The sequence below is a fragment of the Mus caroli genome, unplaced genomic scaffold (assembly GCF_978045245.1).
Source record: "Mus caroli unplaced genomic scaffold, Mus_caroli_1 scaffold_1, whole genome shotgun sequence".
NCBI lineage: Eukaryota > Metazoa > Chordata > Mammalia > Rodentia > Muridae > Mus > Mus caroli.
This window is the reverse complement of record NW_028227256.1, coordinates 176,541,304-176,556,882: the sequence shown is the minus strand read 5'-3', so window position 1 is coordinate 176,556,882 and position 15,579 is coordinate 176,541,304. Positions and strand designations below refer to the sequence as shown.

The 15,579-nt window shown below is 44.6% G+C and overlaps 1 protein-coding gene across 3 annotated transcripts in view; it reads right to left on the bottom strand.

The window, feature by feature from the left end:
- Kif26b (kinesin family member 26B) overlaps positions 1-15,579 on the bottom strand; it is a 403,420-nt gene that overhangs the window by 161,593 nt on the left and 226,248 nt on the right. The window lies entirely within an intron of this gene.

Here is a 15,579-nt window from a genome sequence, read left to right as displayed (position 1 = left end):
CAGGTTCATCCATGAGAGAGCATGTGTAAGAACTTCCCTCCTTTCTGTGGCTAAATAGGAAGAGAGGGAGGGGGAGAAGGGGAAAGAGGAGGAAGTGGAGGAGGAAGCGGAGTAAGAAGAAAAAGGAGAAGAAGGAGAAGGAGAAGGAGGGGGAGGGGGAGGGGGAGGGGAGGAGAAGAAGAAGAAGAAGAAGAAGAAGAAGAAGAAGAAGAAGAAGAAGAAGAAGAAGAAGAAGAAGAAGAAGGAGGAGGAGGAGGAGGAGGAGGAGGAGGAGGAGGAGGAGGAGGAGGAAGAGGAGGAGGAAGAGGGGGAAGAGGGGGAAGAGGGGGAGGAGGAGGAGGAGAAGGAGGAGGAGAAAGAGAAGGAGAAGGAGAAGGAGAAGGAGGAGAAGGAGAAGGAGAAGAAGAAGAAGAAGAAGAAGAAGAAGAAGAAGAAGAAGAAGAAGAAGAAGAAGAAGAAGAAGAAGAAGAAGAAGAAGAAGAAGAGCTAATGGCCTACAGTATTAAAAATATAAAAGACTCCAAACTGCTGGAATGATTTCCAAATGTACAGTTTGGAACAAATCCCAAATGTTAGTCTCTAACAATGCTCCAAAATTGGATTCATTTTGCTGTAAAGTTTTCTCTTCATCTATATTCTATGAGTCTAATATTCCAGCGAGGAATCCACTGCAGGAACTCCACAGAGGGCTAGCATCTCTGGTCATCTTAGAATATACCCAAGGACTTACTCAGGGCCTCCTTACAGGACTCTGAGGTCTGTCTAACAATGGTTAAGATGTTTTATGTGACTCGTGTGGCCGTTTGCCTCCACTAACTTTACATGAAAAGCTTTGTGTAGCTCCCTTGAGTTTCTAGATCTTATCTGCATTGCTAAAATATCACAGATGTGTATTGGGACATTTCATTAGCTCTTTCTTTGGTGAAAAAAAGATTTAGTCCCAGAATGAGTAAAAATACATCCAAGACTTATTAACACTTGCAAAGGAAGGGAAGGCAGAGGGTATTAAGATAAAACCAGAGAAAGAAAATATAAAGGAGGAAAAAAAATTCAGTGCAGTTAGAGCAGGAATACTACCTGGAGAAAAAAGAAATCAAAGCCAGAGCCTCGTGCATGGTAAGCAAACATCTACTGCTGAGCAACACCCTTGCCATGGCTGCAGTTAGCAGGCATGGAAGATCACACCTACAACCACAAACACAACTTAGAGACAGAAAACTGGAGAAAGAAGGATGCAGTTATGGAATCTCAAAGTCCCTCCCCAAGTGACACACCTCCAGCAAGGCCACGCCTCCTGGAGCATCACCAACTGGAAACTGACTGTCCAACTACCCACATCCATAGGACCATGTCTCATTCAAAGAACCACACACATCCCCTAAGTTAGAGTAACTTCTTGTGGTACTCACAGGTACAGTAATCCAGGTCAAAAAGTGAGGCTTCTGGAACTGGGGTTCTTGGGAGAAGACCTGAACTGCAGTTCCAGCTAGGTGGTACTGGATGAGCCTTTGAGCCCAAGTCTAAATGCTATGAGACCAACCAACCACAGACCAAAACTGTGAACTGAAATACATTTCTCATCTTTATACATTGATTTTTCTCATTATTATTTATTTATAGTACTATAGTACTAAACAACTATATTGGATGCTTTTCCTGTTTCTATGACCAAACACCTGACAGGAAACAACTTATCAGGGGAAGGCCTTATTTTGTCTCCCGGTTTGAGAGGGCACGTACTTGTCATGGTCGGGAAGGTGTAGTAGCCCAAGCAGCTGGATGCATGGAGGCAGGAGTGTGAAGCTGCTCGCTCGTATCCTGAGGAATCAGGAAGCAAAAGATGACATGCTGAAAGCTAAATTGTGTTATAACCTAAAAGACCTGTCCCTGATGAACTATTTCTTGCAGCCTGACCCCTCCTCCTAAAGATTCTTCAACCTCCCAAAACAGCATCACTAGCTGGCGACTAAGTATTCAAAGACATGAGTCAGTGGAAAACGTTTCCCACTCTAGTGAAACACACTAAGCTCCAGCTTCAGTGCCTGTCCTGGACGGTACTGTTAGGACCTGTGAGACCTGAGCAGAGAGGTGGCTGCTTGATCCTTTGCCTTGAGACTAATTCTCGATGCAGGTTCATTACTAGTTATTACTTTTATCAAATTGGGTTCTGACACAGCTTCTTGTCATCAGCCTCCCAGATTCTACATTGAACATCAGACACAAATACCCCCAAACTCCCTGAGACCTAGGTATGGAGGCAGGGGGGACAGGTGGTCTACAGTTTTGACCACCACGTCCTTCTCCACTTTCCAGGCAATTATAAACATGGGGTATGAGAACAGGAGTCCCAGCCTCTGCCCCTGTGACTTCCTGCACTTGAATGGGACATAGTGTACCCTGCCTGAACCGATGACGGCTCACATTCCCAGAAACTGTACAGTTCCCCGTTATTCCACGCCCATATGGCTTCACCAACAACAGGGGTCACGTGTGTGCTCACAGCTCGCTTGGAATTGTGAACCATGACACACCCACACAGCTGGTGAGTGAGAAGACCCAGCAAGACAGGAGGCAGGTGGAGAACACAGGAACTGGGCCTCTAGAGCAAGTAGTAAATTGAGGTCTCTGCAGAGTCCATCCAACACCCTCTCTCTACCCAGCTATGCCTTCTCTTAGTCTAAAGTTCTGTCCTAAAACTGAGTATTTCCCCCCATTGAATTGCCTGCTAAGCAGTCTCACTCTGTGTACCTACTGTGGAATCAAACAGCGCTCGCTCATTTGTGCATTCTCTTCCTCTCCCTCTCTCCCTCTCCCCTCCCCCTCCCCTCCCCCTCCCCTCCCCCTCTCCCTTTCCCCTCCCCTCTCCCTCTCCCTCCCTCAGTTATGAGCTTCATTGGCAAGAATGGCAAAAACACACATGGTTCGCCAGTGTGCAGCATTTGGTCAGATGCTGCTGTAGCACTCAAAAAAAAAAAAAAAGATGGCCACGTGATGTCACATCAAACTAGAACCTGCTCAGACTAGCAGAGGACATTTGTCAAGGTCTGAAGGCCAGATTCCACCCCAGAGGCTCTTGGGAGTTCAGGAAAAAATAAATCTCAGTGCTCAATAATGGTGACATTTGCATTCACTTCTTAAGATAATAATTAGTACTTGGCCACATCTGTCTTCGTGTGTGGCAAGATCTCTTTCTTATCTCTGTGGGGAGCTGACAGGCAGTCTGATGATCCAGGGAACCACACAATTCAATGGTATTGGTTTCTTGTGAAGATCAAAAGTCTGGGAATAGGATCCAATGGTTCAGCACATACGTCTCTGCAGTGTGGGGAAAGAGACAGGAATCTTTCTGGAGAATCTGCCATGGTTCCCACTTCACAGATGGGCTCCCATCAATGGGCCCCAAATAGTGAGGTTACTTTCCCTGGGGGATAGTTCACACACAGAACCTGGGATTGTCCTTTGTCCTTTTGTATGGCATGGGAGCATGAGTGTTTCGGGAGCGTCACTGTTCTCTAGACAGATTGACTGAAATATGGCAGCAGAACCTGAAATGACTCTCGTGCCAGTCAGGCTGTTGCTGCGGGCAGAGGCCCCTGCCAGCCACTGTTCACAAAGAGATGCATACAGCAGTAAAGATAAGGGAGAAAACCACGTGGCTGAGTGCCGGCTCTAAACAGCCACTTTCTCCAAGGGAGAAATGTTCCAAAGATAACCACGGATAGATGCCCTTTGATCATGCTTTGTGGTTTTATTTTAAGAAAAACTATTATGTGTTTCCCAGAGCTGAGTAGAAATGATGGCTTCTGGTATGCTCTTCTGAGGACTGGCATCATAAGCACTTACATATCTGCTGGAGGTAAACCCGCCTTAGTCCTGAGAGGTATTCATGCCCCCTTAGGAATAATTCAACAATGTCACCTCCTTTCACAAGGGTAGGAATCATTTCAGCCTGTCATCTTAGCTAGCTTCCTTTTAAAATGTGTGTGTGTGTGTGTGTTTGTGTGTGTGTACATGCACTCACACATTCCACAACACATGTGTGCAGTCAGAGGATAATCTTGAGTATTGGTTTTAACCTTCTACCTCCTCAACAGGCTCTCTAGTCACTTGTCACTGTATGCAGCAGGTTGGCTGGCCATGACCTGCTTCTTTCTGTCCTCATCTCTCCATGGGTATGCTGGGATTGTAGATTCATGTTTCTGTTCTTGGTTGTATGTGGGCTCATGCTCAATGATTGTACAAGTGAGTTAAAAAATGCAAAAATAACTAAATAAATAAAGCCATCCCACCACATGCTGTTCTAGGTTTATGACTTTGTGTTGAGCCATGTGCACAGCTCTTGTGGGTCCTATGAGGCCCATGGGTCACAGGTTGGACACATCTGATAAAGTATCATACAGCTGAATCAAATTCCTACTCCTCTTGTATCCAGTCTTCCTTGGGCTGTACCGGCTTACAACTTCAGTTATTCCTCCCTGATGTGGTTGCTGGACAATCCAGGCTCTTTCTGTCTTTGTATGCTTCCTATGTTCATGTTGGAGTGTGCATACAAGCTGAGGTCATCGTCCAGTGTCTGATGTCCTCCGTGGCCACTCTCATCCTGTGTTTTGAGATAGGGCTTCTCATTGAAGCTGGAGTTCTCCAGTTCAGCTGGGCTAGCCGAGCAGATGCCTGCCAGTCTCTGTGTTCCCCTTCCTCCACCAGCAGCATTCCAGATGTGAGCCACTGCACCAGCTCCTCACAGGTGAGTGCTGGGGACCAGATGAGGGTCCCCATGCCCCTTACCAACTGCGGCATCTCCCCTAGCATGCCCTCTCTTGTCTTTGATGGTTATTTTTCTTCAGCTCATTCGGGATTTTATTATTATTTCCTTATACACAACAGATCTTTTTCTTTTCATCTCTGGCCTCAAATACCACCCCACTTCTGGTATTAGGAAATCCCATGTCTACTAATGGTATGTGAGTTCACTGCTCTTTTTATTAATACCAAAACCAAATGTGATTCCCTCTCCTTTGTATACTGATCACAAGCTGGTGTGGAAGCAGACAACAGTTTTATATATATATATATCCCTCAAAATCAGTTAGAAAATACCATGAGATACTGAATCCAATATTGATTCATGGCCCTAATATATAAATGAATAAATCCTCTAATTTATGCCCTGAGGCCGGTAGTTTAACCATGTTGGAATCATATTCTCTAGAGAGAACCTTCTCTCTAATGTATGTTTTCATAGCATGAGGTCATTGTTGGAACTCAGTACATAGAAAAGGCTAAGACTCTATCAACAAGCAGGTTGCTTTGTCCCTTTAAAACAAATGGGAACTCAGTGACTACTCTACCTCATTGGTTCTAAATACCATCAGCATGCCAGAGATTCCCAAATTTATATCTGCAGCACAGACAACTTCCTGAACTCCAGACCCATTTATCCACCTGCCTGTCATCTCCCTGAGGATGTCTGCTGACCATCTTAACCTTGGTCTATGCAAGTGGAACTCCTGAGCCCATGTGTGGCTCTCTCACCCCACTCCATGGCTGCCCCTTCCTTCTAGCAGATGGAGCCAAAGTCCTTAGCTCCTCCCTGCCCACTTTTACTTCACTAAGAAGAAACTCTCCTGGCTGCCTTTACAACATGTCCCAAATGTGACTATCCTCCGCACATACAGCTCCTGTCCTGGTCTGAGGCCTCTCCTCTCACCTGAACCACTGCAATCAGATCCTAACTGGTCTGATTTCCACTCATTATTACCCACCCACTGTCTGTGTTCACTCGCTGCACAGCCAGAGGAACCACCTAGTGTGAAGGCCAGAACAGGTAAGAAACCTGCTATGGCTTCCACTTCATGTGAGGAGGAAGGTAAGGCCTTCCACTCTGGGATACATACTATATAAATTAAAAGGTACATTCACACAAAAACCTGTGCACTGCCATTACAGAAGCATTATTAATGGCAGAAAGTATAACCACTTAATGTTCAATACAAATAAATAGACAAACAATGTGTGGTATGTGCACACAATGGAATATTACAAAGACATAAAAAATGAATTAGCAATATAGGTCACAATATGGATGGATTTGGGAGCATACAGTTAAGAAAAAGAATGCATATACAGAAACCCATACATGATTTCATCACATGACTAGAATAGACCAGTCCATAGAACCATCATGGAATATGCAGGTAAGAGATTGGTAGGGGGATCAGAGGAGGAAAAGATGGAGTGACTTATTGTAAAGTAGACCTCTTCTCTTAGGAGTGATGTAAGTATTCTGAAATTAATGGTGATGTTTATACAAAACAGAATGTACTAAAAGCTACTGAAGTATATATGGTGATATGTGATATTTGTGTATGTGTAGTGTGTGTGTGTGTGTGTGTATGTGTGTGCATGTGCCCAAGTGTGTGGGTACATGTGCATGTATATGTGCATGTTTGTGGTTGCATGTGCTACTGTGTGTATATATGAATTATATGAATATATCTGAGTGTGTGCACATGCTGCTGTGTGTACATAATTTTGTGTGTGCCAGTGTGTGTATGTGTGTGCATATTTATGTGGCAGATAGAATTTGACCCCTGGTGTTTTCCTTAGGAGAATTCCACCTTGTTTTTCTCTCTTTTTTTTTTTTTTGGCTGTTGTTTTTCTTTTGTTTGTGTTGTTGTTGTTGTTGTTGAGTCAGTGTTCCTCACAAGGCTTGTAGCTCGCTGAGATCAGAGACACCCCCACCCCGGTCTTTGGCCTTGCTCACTTTGTTTCTTTTCTTCCATAGTATTTAATTTATCACTTTCAACCTACCACGCACCCTCCTGTAACTTTGTTGTGTTTGAGGTGCGCATTCCATAGCCACCTCTCCCCATTCCAACCCACATTAGCATCCACGCTCCTTACACATTAGCTTACATCCTTACACATTAGCTTACATCCTTATACATTAGCATCCACGCTCCTTACAAAAGTATTCTGCTTATTGCAGATGCTGTAGCCTTATGCGGCACAGGGAACACTTGGAAAATATTTATTGAATGAATGCAGGAATCCTGTGTTTTTAGCTTCATAATCGTGCCTATGTGCCATCTGGATGAGTATTTAAAGCAAAGCCCAGTGACCTCTTGCTGTCCACATGAGACTGAGTCGCTCCCATGGATGTTGGACACCACTAACAGTGATGCTAAAGTTCCTTCCTATAAAATGACAGTGTTTGCAAAGGATCTGTTTATCCTGCATACTGTAAATCATTTCCAGCTTAGTTGTGGCCCTTAATCCAGTGTAAGTGCTATGTAAATAGTTGTCACTCAGGAGTAGTGACAGGCACAGCTGACAGTCTGTCACCATCAGCATGAGACCAAGTTCTTCTGAAGATTCTGATCCAGGGTTGATTGAATCCATGGGTATGAAGCCTGTGGATTCAGAGACAACTATATTTGATTTTCTTTTGGGAAAAGGGGGGACTTAGATGAGAGGTGACACGCAGAAAAGGCATACATGCTGGGCGTGGCTATGGCACAGCTGCACAGTACCTGCAAGGACCCAGGTTCCAAACTCAGAAACACAAAAAAGGAAGATGGAAGGCAGGAAGGGAGGAAGAGAAGGAGGAAGAAAACCCTCTAAGTTCTTGGTCCTAGATATTTGAAAAGCAACGCTGAAATGAACCAGCTTTATGGCTTATTTCTTATAAACCATGAGCCTGATGAATTACTCATCTTTAAAATTTCCATTTATTTATTCCTTTGTTTATTCATTTATTCAATGTGGGGTGTGTGTGTGTGTGCGCGAGTGCTTGGGTGCCCCCACACACTTAATATTTCAAAATCCTGCCATAGCACATGTGGGCATTACAGTTTATAACTGGCACTTGTTATTGTCACTTGGATGACCTAGTAGCATGCCTGGTGTGGTGACAGTGTGGTAAACTATGATGCAACCAGGAGCCAACACTATGCAATTTGAACATCTTAGCATCTATAATTGTGGAACACATAGAACTTCTTTTCTTTATAAAGCATGAGGCAAATGGCCAGGCATGGTGACTTCTGTTTCACAGCAAACAGTTCTATGTGTTTGGCCACAACAGAGAGGCATATATTTCTGTGTGAAGACCATGGAGAAGGCTTCATTTAGACAAAGACATAGACACCTAAACAATAATATTCACAGAGTATGGAAGGCCCACACAAGGGGCTTAGAAAGTGCTCCTGAAAAAGCCATCACCTTGAAGGGGAAACTGGTAGCTGATTTTTCTGAGGCAGGAGGATGAAGGGACACCAAAGAAACAAGATCACCTAAGACAGCCACTTGTGAAAGGAAAACGCTACATATATATAATCAATGCCGATGTAATAAGATAGCATGAGCCAACAGTCTGCCAGCGAAGGCAGGACACCGTATGCATCCATCCATTGGTTCATTCAATGTATGCACATAAGCCCTCCATGGGCAGGGTGCTGGTTACCTCTATGTATCTTACAGGAGTAGAGATGGCCCACAATGCTCTCCCTACATGTTTTGCATGCTTGGTTCCATTACAGATTTCTGTATGTAGCATGGTCTCTGGTGTGTTTACCGTCTGTCTCCCACTTTCATAGTGCAGATCTATGCGTGCAGGGCCATGCTGTTCATGTCCTTCTGCACTCCAGCACCTGGATTCATGCCAAACACAAGGCACACGCTCAATAAACACTTGTCTAATCGATTAATTAATCAATGTGAATATTACATATACTGAGAGAAAAGCCACCCCCCATGAGGCAACAGGGGGACTGCCAAGACAGGAAGTCACTAATAAATACAGGCTGTCTTCCATGGGAGAACAAATTTCAGTGCAGGAAAATAAAACTCGAGTTAACAAAATATACATTGAAACACAGTAATAATGTTTGTCAACACAGCTGTCCCTATTGACTTGACTTCTATTCCTTGACTTTTATTAGCAAAGTCCACTGCCAATCAAGAGTCTAAAATGACAGTCAGGGACTGGGGCAATGGCTCAGTGGAAAAAGGCACGTGCTGTGTGCATCTGGATATCTGAGTCTGATCCCTGGGACCCACATAAAGTGGAAGGAGAGAATGGACTTCCAAAAGCTGTCCTCTGACTTCCACCCTGTGGCAAGCCTGACCCCCCCCCCCACAGGTAATAATAAATAAAATCAAAATAAATAAATATAAAAGTTAATAGAAAAACTAGGCATGGTGTATGTGCCTATAATCCCTATATGGAAGAAGGAAAGACAAGGAGAACCCTGGGGTTCCCTAACCCACTGATCAAGGCAATTTAGCAAGTTCCAGGCTGGTGACAGGCCCTGTCTCAAAAATAAAAGCCAGATGTCACCTAAGAAGTGACACTGAGCTTGCTTCTAGTCCCCACACATGTATGTACACACATGCTTGCTTACTCCTCCCACAGTGGGTACCCATAGACACACAACATGCAATGCATGTAGACACATGAGTTTAAGATTAACAGTGAGAAGTGGAATAGTCTTGAGTTAGTCATATTTTTGTATACTGTCCTGATTGAATACAGAACAATACATTGAGAAACCAATATAAGAATTTCTCAGTGTCACCATACATTTGGGAAACAATATAAGGCGTTTTCAATTTAACAATACGTCTAGAAAACAATGTCAGGGCTCTGCCTTTCTTTCTTCTTTTCTTTTCCTTTTTTTCTATTTTTCTTTTTCCTTTTGCAAAGACAGAGATGTAACTGAGGACCTGGTGCGTCCCAAACAAGCTCATGACAACTGAGCAACACCTCTTGTTCCTCCAGCTAAGCAGGAACAAGTCTAGCATCATATATATATATATATATATGTATATATATATATATATATATATACATTTAAGGGGGGGGGGAGAAAGATGGAGATAGGGGCTTTGTTTGGAAACCAGAAGGAAATTAGAATATGAAAATTTCATAGAGAAGATTTCAAATTATATACAGATTGACAGGAAATTATAAAATGTAGCAAGATGGTCATCTTGTCCTTCCAGAGATAAAGGGTCAAAATGAGCTGCAGTGACAGCTTTCAGACCACAACACTAACAGTGGCTTTTCCAGGCACTAACTATAGCCAATTCTTTGCAGCTTAAATACGGGGCTTTCTTTCCATGTTCACCTGACCCAGATGCTCAGCAGCACCAAGCTTAGTCATGCCAGCAGCAGAGTTTACCTCTCCTTTCCCCCAACATCAACTCTACAAGGCCCTCCAAATTTAACACCCTCCAGGAATGCCTCCTACCCAGAGATCTAAACCTGGTTGACAATGCCATGTGGGTCTGGCTCATCACAGTCTCTCCTGGGCTGCAGAACTCTAAGGCAGACAATCACAGTGTGTAGCCTGGGACACCCGCTCATCTCTCCAACTTATCCAAACCTTCAGTCTTGCTCTATCTCCCCATCTTTTCTCTAAAAATATTTTCCCCAATGTACACACACACACGCGCACACAAATACAGAGGAACGCTGTAACCTACCAGGCCACCTAGCTGATTTGCATGCTCACAGAAATTTCTTCCAGTGACACTTATCTCTCATATCCAGAAGCTACTATTTGGCATCCATTTTGACTGTGCACATTTTCTTCTACTCTGTAAGACTTTGAACTTTTAAAAAGCAGGGGCCGGATTGCATGCCTCTCTTGGAGCCTAGCTCAGTGCTGTGCGTACCCTAGGCACGCAGTCAAAGTCTCCGTTAACATCTAAGTCAACTGCGTCTGAGGTGTGCCATCACATGTCTCTGGGGTTTCCACCTCATTAAAATAAACCCGTATGAGGACAATTCCATGTTAGCAGTATAAATACAGTATGTGCGTTTACAAGTCTGTGTGGCAGCTTTAAAGGTCTGGGAAATAAAAAGTCACTTTAAGACACTACCAGATGCTCTGAGCTATTCTTTAGCCCCACCTGGATTTCAGGTAATCAGGAAAAACACACAACACACACACACACAGACACACCATGGTTTCATTATAGCTCTGGGGATAACTCAGACTGAACCATGACAGCTCTCAGTACAGGTAGGGGATATTAATAATACATGTGGATATTAATAATACATACTAAATGTCTGAAGATGCTGCCAGTCAATTGTGCTACCCACCCCTGTTTTTAATGGATGCCACCAAAGAAAATTAAGCCACAAAACCTCCACATTAAAGGTAGTAAATGGCTTAATTTTAATAAGGTGAAAGGCAAGGCAGTTTCAAGTCCAGGCGGATCATCCCTGGCGCTCTCTGAGTAACATTCCCTGTGGGCCACAGCACAGGAGTGCAGGAGGGTCAGGGAAACATGCCTACACCAGGATCAGACATTAATGCTAGGCAACTGCAGGGCTGAGGAGGGCAAAGAATGGTCACTCAAACTGTAGCCACTGCTTCTCTCTAGCCCAGTGAGAGAGACACCTCCTTACCCACCCCCTTCTACCTCACTGATGAGCCAAACTCAACACATGTCCATACAATACAGTGTGTGTGCCCACTATATACCTCTAAAAAGATGTGCACGTATCTATATATACATTTATATTTAAATAACTATGTCAGCAAGCAGTTTCCCTTGTTGAAGAAATAAGAAGCATTTGCCTACCCAAAAATAGGTAGGTAGATAGATAGATAGATAGATAGATAGATAGACAGACCAACCTTTATTTAAAAGTCTAGATACAAACTGCAAAAAGTAAATAACTAAGAGGGGAGAACCTGAGCTTTTATTGGCACCTTTTCTGCCAGGCTTCATAAGTTTTTAATAAAGAAAAATGTCACTCAATTCAGTTACAACAGGCTCAGTCCCCTCCCTTCTTTAAGATCTAAGGATTCCAGACAGTAAGTTTCTGAGCCCAGCTCCCTCTTCTGACAGACTTGTCAGTGGGTTCTCTTATTGTTCCCTTCTCTCCTCCTTAACCTCCTTGGATTCTCATCCAGTGCACAGGGCAGTCCTCGGTCCTGTCACATTTCCCCTGAAGAGCGAGACTCCAGCTCCTGTGAGCTCCTGCCTACTGCAAAGGGAGGTGCTGAAGTCAGGTGGTCAGGCCTTCCATGAAGCATGTGAAAGAAAAGTAAATTCGCCAAAGCAAGGCGGTATCTGGAAGGAATTAGGGAGCCAGACCTTGTCCTTCCTTGTCCTGCCCCAAGTGTACCTTTCTGCCAGTGACTAAGGAAGGTGGCTGTTTTCTCCCCCAGACTCTCCAGAGGACGGAGGATCTCTGCAGAAGGCTAAGGATGGTGTCACAGTGTCAGATGAGAGGGACAATGGGGAACATGAAGCTGCCTAGAAGTTTTTTATGATTCCAGTCTTTAGAAAGAAAATTGAAAATATCTTCATTGGTGCTACTCTCTCCTATTGACTCGCTCTCTGGGGAAGTTCAAAGGCTATAGGTCAAAGGGCAGTGGCTTCAGGAGTGTTGGACTGGGTTCTCAGTTGCATTTGGAAGAATCTGGAGCTGACTGTCAATTTAGATGTCAGTGTGGGTTGCTTCCCCCTAGCTTTAAAGCAGACTGCCATGAGACCCTGATCAAATTCAACCCTGGTGGCTTCTGTCTGGGAGGCAGCAGATGGAGAAATGAGAAACAAGGGGCCTGGACCCAGCACAGGTGTGCTTCATAAAAGACTATCCTTTTCTCAAAGTCCGGATTCCACCTCAGACTTCAAGGACAGTCAAATCCAGAATTTGAACAAGGGAAGCCTAGCAGGCATCAGAAGCTAGCAAAAGACTCCACAAAGCACCATCCTGCTACAGGCTCAAATGAAAGTGTAGACCCAGGATAAGCCAACAGCCTCCTCTTCCTCCTCCCCTCCCTCCTCCTCTTCTTCCTCCTCCTCCTCTCCCTTCTCTTCCTCCTCCTTCTCCTCTTCCTCCTCTCCCTCCTCCTTCTCTCTTCCCTGATCCCCTTTTATGTCACCACACAGCTGTGCGAGTATCTAACATGGTCTTATTTTAATCATGGGATGCTCAGAAATGCTAATGGTCTTGCTGAATACTGTTCAGAGCTAAAGGCTTCCTAGCTTCCTTCGTACAGCTCCTGAGAAGAAATGGCCACTGTCATCATCTTCAGCAGGGTGGCACATGCTTGTACCCAAACCCCTGGGTGATTTTATCCCCCATATACTAAAGCTTGTGATTTTAGCCCCCTTATACTAAAGGTTGTGAGTTCCTTTCTCTCAGAGTAACTGTCATTTATCTTAAAGAGGGATGGGGAGCTTTCAAAGTGTTTGGGGAGGGGCAATGTAAAATTTACAGCAAGATCCTCACAATGTCTGCCTACCAGCTCACCTTTCCTTCAGCTAAGAAAACGGAAGAGATGGTCTGGGGTTTGAAAATCTGTCCTTTTCCTTCCCGTGGGTGAGTCTGTTTACCTTGTAAATTCTAGGCATAAATCTTCCTTTAGATGACCATAATTTAAACTACTCCCATAAAATACTGTAGGGCTATAGTCTCCTTCCCTGGCTCTCTTCCCCTCCTAGCTTATTCAGCCCTTTGTTATGTTAGAATAGGAAAAGAAATACCACAGTGGCTGACCATGCAGCTGACCCAGACGGGGCTGTATGCAGCCATCCATTCACTCGGTTGTTCCAGGCTTAAAGGAGCCCACAGGCTCAAGGGTTTGTTTTCAATCCAGAAAAAGAAATATCCCATCCGTATAAATCAGCTCTTAAGATGAAGTCCAGAGATTGGATGAAGGGATAGACAAGCGGCCCCAAAACATAAGTCTCATTTTGCATGTTTGGATATTTTTCCAGTGGGCCCGTTCCACACTGGTCTTGTGAGGAGGATTATGGGATGTCATTGGTTCTGGTAAATCCACTCCTCATTCTGTCGACATCAATCTGCATCAGGAGGCAGACGAATGAAGCTGCCGCAGCAGATCCTATGATTTGGATCTTAGTGTCCCCGCTCCCCAACGGTCCTTTGCCAAAGGCTTGGTCTCCGGTGTGTGGTGGACCATTGGAGCGATGGGGCCTAGTGGGAGATCTACGTGACTGCACCTTTGGAGGAGATCTCAGACTCAGTCCCTTCTTCCTATCCCTTGCCTCTGACATGTTTTTTCATCATAGGCCCTAAAACAGTGAGGCCAAACGAATCAGGCACTCGGGGCATCTCTAACTAGGAACAAAAAAAAAAAAAAAAAAAATGAGCCCTTCTCTTTGTAAACTGATTGATTGCCTTGGGTATTTGCTACAGTAACGAAGAGCTAGCTAACGTTTCAGATTTCCTTTTCATTTCCTGCTCTGATTAGCTACAGTGGAGCTTGGAAAGACACAGGACTTTCACTCTGTAAAAAGACAATAACTGTCTGATGTTAACCATCAGCCCCAGCCCTTCATGGTGTCCCTCCTGCAGGTTATGCCATAGCTACCCTGCTTTGTGGGTAGCAAGAGACTATGCTGCCAGGCTCAAGGACCATCCTGTGGCTTTCCTACCCCTGCCCCAGCTCAGTAAGAATTCCTTTCAAAAATAATTCATTTGATAGAGTGTGCCATCCACTTCTGCCAAGACACACACACATGCGCGCGCGCGCGCACACACACACACACACACACTTTTCCAGGGGTAAGTAGCTCTGAAGAGTTGCAAACATTTCAATGTTTAAAGAACCTGTATGAATAAGAAGGGAATTAAATATCAAAAACAAACAACACGAAATTCTCAGGGTGAGTGAGCAGGGAGGGCAGACAGCATTTTCTCTGTGGTTTTCCCCATCCTTTCATTGACACGCTCTGTATAGCTTTAAGGGAACCCTGAGCACCAGGCTCTTTCTTGGGAATCAGTGCTCTCTGACCACTAGCTTTAGGGGAAGAATGCAGTAATGTATGCAATCAGCAAGCAGCCAGCAGGCAGTAAGTCAGCAGGCCTGGGGTCTGGGAGCCTATAGCAGTGGGTACATGGCACAGATCAGTTTAATTCCTGTCCTTTTGCTCTGTGCCTCAGTTTCCAGCTCCCTTTTCTTTGATTTGGACTAGGTTTGAAGTTGGTTCCAGTGGTGGTTTGCATAAAAATGGTTCCCTTAGGAAAATCAGTTATGTCAAATGATGTTTTGCTGGGGCACACAGGTTAAAGGATGTTTTACTGGAGCAGGCACAGGTGAAAGGATGTTTCGCTATAGCAGACATGTGAAAGGACTCATGATGTTTAAAAGGAATATAAATATGACCCCACAGACAGTGGGCGCTCCAGCATTGGGGTTCACTTTGCTCCGCCTCGCTATTCTTTGCTGATGGCAGGCACATATTGGTTCACCTTACATTGCCTTGTTGGGTTTGCTTGTGGTGACATCATAAAGAGAAACTCACCAAAGAAAGTCTCCTGCAGCTCCTGAGGTTCCTGCAGCTTTCTTGCCACTTCTGCGGTGGACTTGGGGCCGGTTGGTGAGCCTCGCAGTTTCTTCTGAATTGAACTGCCCTTGCTGGTTCCTGTGTGGTGTCTGCTGAGTGGACTGGTTTGCAGCTGCTGGTTCATGTTGGTGTTTGCCTGAGGACTGAACGGCTGATACCCTGACAATGAAGATTGGACTCTCCCCCAAAGAACTATTTCTAAGCAGGTCCATTTCCCCCGTGTCCTAATAACTTTTC